The sequence below is a fragment of the Quercus suber genome, unplaced genomic scaffold (assembly GCF_002906115.3).
Source record: "Quercus suber isolate HL8 unplaced genomic scaffold, Cork oak 2.0 scaffold_422, whole genome shotgun sequence".
Taxonomy (NCBI): domain Eukaryota; kingdom Viridiplantae; phylum Streptophyta; class Magnoliopsida; order Fagales; family Fagaceae; genus Quercus; species Quercus suber.
Genome location: NW_027069873.1, coordinates 516,356 through 524,036, shown reverse-complemented (window position 1 = coordinate 524,036; position 7,681 = coordinate 516,356).

Genomic DNA, 7,681 nt, shown 5'->3' with positions numbered 1-7,681 from the left:
GAAACAACACATGAAGAGATAGGTGAAACTGTAATAACAACCTCAATATATATATATATATATCAACATAAGTACAAGGTTTGCTATCACATTGTAAGAACAAATGTATCTAAACAGTAAAGAAAAGAAAAGATACAAAAAGTCCTCACTACATCAATCATAAAAAAAACACTCCCCATAACAAAAATATCTATCTCCTATACCAACTTTCCTTTAAGAACATGACTACTCTCATACCCAAAACTACTCCCCCCTTTTTATCATGAATGACAAAGGGCAAGTACCACAAGTAGTCATCTCTTCATCATCGAGTCAGTCCAAGGTTCATTTAAGGTGTACTTTAGCCGATCTAGATCCACAAAACTAAAAGATCCATTGGGATTTATTACTTCATATTGCCATGCCAGAAAATGGGGATATGTCTCCATAAAAGAACTAGAAGGACCACCAACATTGATGGGAGGAGGACTCTCATCTCCAAAAGATGAAGCCTAAAAATGCAACATTCAGACATTTTCACGAAGGAAAAAGTAGAGAAAATGAAAGATGATGATGTAAGTCATGATGCAAATTGATTTGGAAAAGAAAGAAAGTCACAGATGCCTAGAAATGTCAGCTAAGCAACCCTACAAGTGAGTCTAGACAAATTTGAGATTGTCTCCTAGTGTCCCAAGAACAATGCGGCCAATCTAAGCACAGGCAATCTCTTCAGTAGTCAGAAGGACTACTAACCAGATAGAAGGACAAGGATGGGCAAGAATCATTTCAGGAGGTTACATATGTTGAACTTAAGCCAGTACCCAGTCACCAAGATACCAATACCTCCTATGGCCACATTCAAATAACACTTGACAATCATTCAACTCTTGAACCCATGCACACTCACCATGATCGTCACATCCAAGCCAAGGATATAAGGACATCTAAACACCACAAAGAACCCAGAATGAAAAGAAGCCATACTAAAAAAAAAAAAAAAAAATTAAAATCACCTCATTGGCATCTAAGCCATCAATGACCATCCACTAAGCCTGTAAAAAACACTTGGGAGGTGCTGATAGATGATACTTAGGCAGCTAGTAAAGAAGCCTTAGGAACATATCATCAACATCCTCTAAAAGTCGCTGACCAACACCAAAATATTCATACATCCAAACCTAAAAAAAATTAGCACACATCAACAACACAACAACAAAAATAACCTTTGCAAAATACACCCAACCAAGAATTTAAATCTCACTTGCCAAACAAATGGTGCACTTCCTAAGCTTGAAAGACTACGTCAAGAAAGTTGAGTCATAAATTGCAAGAGGGTCACATAAGCCATGTCACCCCAGTCATAATTTTTTATTTGATTGATGTCCCTCAAACACCATAAGTAACATAAACTCACAATGCTCCCCAAGTCAGGACATAAGAGAGTTCCAATGAAGAGAAGCATAAACATCCGGGTGCCATTGCTACAGTCTCGCACTTGTTAATATGGCTATACAGCCACATCAAGGGCACATTCTTACTCCTAACTCGTGGAGGCATCACCCCTAAAAGACCCCTAATCTCCACTAATGAAATGGAATCATTACTGTCAATTCTCTCACCACCCAATTTTAAGCTAGTAATGGCTGAGAAGTTATAGAGTGTTAACATCACCTTGCCAATGCCCAAAAAATGAAAGGTACAAGTGATATCTCAAAATCACTCAGAAAATGTGACAAGCAGTTGAAGATCCTTATACTTAGTGGTGTCGTGATCCAAGAGAGCTCGAAAATAGGTTTGGAAGCCAGCTTCATTGATGACTTTTTTAATGTCTAGGGATAACGCCACCCACCTATGCTTCAGCAATTGTAGACTACCCCAGCTTTTGAGATTCTGCAATTAACAAGAATACCCCACATGAGAAACATAAACAAACAACAAAAACCAACTAAAAAAAAAACTTTGCCAATCATCATGATATTCACAAAAATACCTTGTTCCAAAAATACTACCCCAAAATCCCAACCGGCAAATAAAGATGCCCCTCACAAAAATTAGCCAGAGCCAAATGAAATTTCACAAATTCAAATTCTTCGACATCCTAACAATATCCCAATCAACCCAAAAATCCTTCATCTCCATAAATTCATTCAAAGATGACCCAAACATACGTCCAACCTAAAGAAAAAAAATTTCTTTCCATACCCATGAAAATAATAACCACAAAAATTTCCATACCCATGAAAGATAATGCCTACACATTCGAACAAAATTTCCACACTCATTAAAAGGATAGATAAATAAATGTTGAATTCTACAAATTTTAAGAATCAATCAAGATGGTGAAAAATATATATAATTTTATAGATATTTACTATTTACTATACTTTTAAGACTTTCAGATGAATATATTTTTTTAAGTTTATTTTAATGAATCAATTAGATCTCTAAACTTTATGTATTTCCATTACTCTCTTCTTTTAATTGATAATAATTATGAACTAGTTATTTTTGTTTCTTTATTTAAATGATACAAAACATATACTTGTAATTACATTTATTTTCAATTGTTTATTTATTTTTTTATTATTAATTTGTTATTAATTAACATATTTAGAATATTTTTTCTATCCATTGAGCGTGATCAAAAGTACTCCTATCCCATTCCTATATTGGGTTATAGCTCCATCGAAATACATTTTCCATGCCTCTAGCTCAACATCTAAGATGTCCTCATCCGGGAAGTCTTCTTTTCCATCCTTTCCCTCTATTGGATTCTCGACGCAAGACATGGCGCTCCCTTTGATAGTCTTCCTTGCCATATACTTCAAATCAAAATTTGCTAATAGGATCAACCATCTTGACAATCTTCCACTAAAAGCTGGTTTCTCAAATAGGTGCTTCAAGGGATCCATTCTGGCTACCACCTATACTTGGAACGATAGGATGAAGTGTCTCAACTTTTGTACGGCCCACACAAGTGAGAAGCATGACTTCTCTATGGGGGTGTACCAAGTCTCATAATCATGGAATCTTTTGCTCAAATAGTATACTACCCTCTCATTCTTATCATCATCCTCTTGTGCTAGTATGCTCCTAACCGCATCTCCTATGATAGAGAGGTATAGTGGTAAAGGTTTCCCTTGTGGTGGAGGTACTAGGATAGGCGGATGGAGGACATATTCCTTGAAAAAATCAAAGGCTTTCTGACATTTATCATTCCATGTGTTGGGTTCAATCTTCCTTATGAGTTTGAAGATGGGCTCACAAGTGGAGGTGAGCTTAGCAATGACTCGATTGATATATTGTAGTAGACCTAGAATCCTCTTATTTCCCTCTCATTCTTAGGTGGGGGCATCTCCAATATGGCTTTAATCTTCGATGGGTCAACTTCTATTCCTCTATTGCTTACCAAAAAGCCTAAGAACTTACCTATGGTTACTCCAATGGTGCATTTCTGTGGGTTCAATCTCAGCCGATACTCCTTGATCCTTTCAAAGAACTTCCTCAAGTCAATAATATGACCCTTTCTCTCCTTGGATTTCACAATCATATCGTCAACATACACTTCAACCTCATTGTGCATCATATCATGTAACAAGGTTGTGGCCATTCTTTGGCAAGTCGCACTTACATTCTTGAGCCCAAGTTGTAACACCCCAAACCCATACCAAGGATTTAGATGCATAACCTATCTTATAAATAATCAACAACAATATAATGGAACAAAGTGTAATTAAATATCCACAAATATACTTCAATCCATCAAAATCTTTCCTATGAAATCCATAAAACAAAAACTTTAACAATAAAGTCTCCAAATACAATCTCAAAGAGTTCCACAAATGCCAAACTCACTATCCTAAGAAAATATACTAAAACAATCCATCAACTAACATAGCTCCAAAAGAATTCTTCAATCTATGTCTCTAAAGATCTACCACCAAAAGATATTCCACTACTCTAATCTGAAAGAGTGGAGAAAGGGGGGTGAGCTAGAAGCCCAATAAGAGACGACATAACATGAGGATGTCTTTCAAAACAAAATATTAGTATCATTGATAAAATATAAGCTTTACAAAACATTTACAAATAGTTTTAACCATAATATAATATACTTTGTAAATCTGTCAAGAATAAAACATACTATAACGCTGAAATCATTAAATAACATAATAACCTCTTTAGTTAGCCAAAATACACTAAATAGGTAGAAACAATATATTGTAGTAATAAATAATTTTTTCCACTTATAAAGATCAATAACAATTAAACAGTAGTTCGATATGGAAAACATTAACCGTTAGTCAGACAAAGACATAAGCTACTAAACACTCGGTGAGTGATTCCCATAGGGAACAATAACACTAACCTTAATAAGGCAACACTGGCTCCAAAGAGCGAATGATAACACTGCACCACACCACAATAACACTACATCGGCCAAAGACTAACACTTAACCTTGTGTTGGCAAAGGTTGCAGACTGTCTAGCTTACCATTTGAAAACATTCTTACTTTATTACGATATTGCCAATATTAATCATATATCATATGAAAGTTCAAATAGCGTTGAAAATACTATGAACGTTAAGACCCCTAAATTATAAATTATCAATTCAAGCTTTATATCAAACAATGTATGTGTGGAAAATGATAACAAGCTTAAATCAGAATTGATAAACAATCTAAACCAATTAAAATCACATCCACAACAGAAATTAAATGGTAAAGATTAAAGGAAGAGAGATGCAAACATAAGGACAACACAACGATGTGTTATCGAAGAGGAAACTGAAGCCCTCGGTGTAAAACCTCTCTGCCGCCCTCCAAGCGGTCAATAATCCACTAGAAAATGAAGTTAGGATACATGAACAGTAATAGACCCTCCAAGCCTAATCTACCTAGGTACCTAAGCCCTCCAAGCTTCTTGCTTCAACAAGGTTATGCCGAACCTTTGTCTTTTCTAGATTACCAGATTCCGCTATAACTCATAGCATCAACCAATAACCATTGGTCCCTTCTAAACTGCTTCTCTTAGCACCAAAAGAACCTTCTCATAGATGTAGGTATGGTGAGAAAATGATTTAGTCAAGAACCTCTCAAGGATGTATCAATGGAGAGGGTGAGAGTAGAGAAATTTGAAGAGTCTCTATGTGAAGATTATGGATGAATCAATCTTGTTTTTCTCTAGGGTTTCTCTCTCAAAATTCTCTCTCGAAGCTCTCTATATTTCGTGGGTATATGGAGTATTTATACTAGGGTGAGATACGAATGCAAAGAGTTAGGTTTTTCGAAACATAGCTGGTTGTCGGCTTGGTCTCGCGACTTGATTGAGTTGCAAGTTCAAGCAGCGAGATAACAGAATGGCCAGGTTGGACCTTTTGTCTTGTAGTGCACTAGCTGGCTTGACTGTTCATCTTCTCGCACACTTCACTCGTGTGCTACAGTTGGTGGCTTGCTAGTCGTGAGTCACCCGCGAGTCCCAGCCGCAAATCCTTGCATCCTTGCACAATCTTAAGCATTTCTTCACACTCTCTCACTCACTACCCTTACATAAATCCCACCTAAATACAGGGTTTCTAAATGCTGAAATATAAGCAATTTGCCACAAAATAAAACCAACAAGATGGGTGATTAAATTCAACCTTACAATCTCTCCCTTTGGCTATTCTATGACAAAACCTTACAATAAACTCTAGACTTAACACGTGAGTTGGGAACAGTTGGAAAACTCACTCACACCTAACTCTAGAATCTGTGAAGTTTTTGAACTATATAACTAAAAAATCTCCTAAAACACAATAACACAATAAGTTCAATATATGCAAAAAACTTGTAATGCATATGGAGTAAGCACAATGCGATCAAGCAAAATGGGATAAATTAATAAACCATGGCTTGACCAAAACTGCAATCACTATATACTAGTGATCACAATGCTCATTCACTCAAGGAATGAACATCTAGACATGCAAGCTAATAAGCTTATTTGCAAAGTATCATTTGCATGTCCAACACTTAACCAATGCACAAAACATATATGCATCTAGGAACAAGATCCTACAAGGGCATAAGAGTGGTGTACTTGAAGAAAAATGCATGACATTTAACATCAAGTATTAAAGCTACATAGCATAGGTACAAAGACCTAAAAACCTTAAAAGCTTACAAAAGCAACAGGTACAAACAGTAAATAAAAACTGACTAGCATTATAAAATTATATATGTGTACCAGTTAATCACAAGTTTTCCCAAAAGTATTATAAACATATCCATATAGAAGTTCATAAAAACTAGCAAACAAATAACTATAAACAGGACAAGTATATATATGTGAGTGTATATCAACTAAATCAACTCTTTTTGAGCACACAACTCCCCCTTTCAGTATGCACACTCCCTTTCATTCTTGTACTACTCTCCCCTTTACTATGTGCTGCTCTCCCCCTTTTTGGCACGAATAGCTAAATGCTATCTTCCAGCTTTTGCTGCATAGCATCCAGTTATGTCTCAATAGTTGTGAGATGCATTTGAGTTTGGTTGTTGATGGAGTGGAGAAGCCATTCCAAATCAGAAATCCGATGAAGCACATTTTCAATCAAGTAACTTTGCTTGGCTGTTTGAAACCCAAGGGGAACAGATGGAGTGCCAATTGATTGCATAGGTGTAACTAAAGCATGAGCAATTGGAGTTTCATAGGTGAATGGCTCACTTTTAGGTGTTCTAGAGGAATGACTCTTGCTTACTTAAAGAGTTATCATAGATATTGGTCTATAACACAGTATAATCTTTCCATCTGTTGGTGAATAGACACCTTCACAAAGCAAGATCTTCATGATGAGACTGTAAAAAGGGAGACATGTTCGGGCTGCTGTTTGAGTTGCTACTTTTCCAATGGTCTAACAGACATGAGCATAGATGTCGATTGGAACTCCGTTAGTTAGATCGCACAAAAATTGTGCTCTTCCAAGATTGATGAAGGTGGTGTTAGACAAATGATAGAGGTTGGAGAACATGATCAATTTCAGAGTCGTTAGTTTAGGAGAAAACTGTGAAGTTCTTATAAAGGAACCTTTGCTTGAAATCTTATGCTCAGGTCCAAGAACTTGACTAATGTCATGTAGTTTAGGCTCTCTGTCATCATATGGAGTGAGATCCACATTTGCTGGTCTGGTTATACGAGGAGTCTTCGCAATGTACTCTGAATTGATGGAAAATTCTTTTCCTCATACCCAACACTTTAGCTCTACTCCTGTGTTTCTTGCATTAGAGTAGAATTCCTTAACCAATTCGTCAACCGGGTCCACGAAGTTCTCAAATAGATCAGCCCAATCTTTTGCTTCAAACAACTTGGGAATAAATGTTGTTTCCAAAGTATCAAATTTAACAATTCTTTGCACCATAGTGGGAGCCTTTCTGAAAATGAATTCATAAGTTTGTGAGTCAGTTGGAGTCTTGAATTTCTCAATATCTGAATCTTGAGACGACTGAGTCAAACGCCGAGTTCGCTTAGCAACAGGGGATGGAACATCAATTACAATGTCTTTTCCTTTAGCGTAACGACGTGACATCTACAGAAAAGAAGACACACAGCAGAGAACCAAGAGCAAAAACCCAAAAAATGGAACCCAATTTTATTAGAGTCAAGTTAGATTAAGAATTGAATAAGCAAGATGTATTCCGACGAAATGCTATTGATTTTA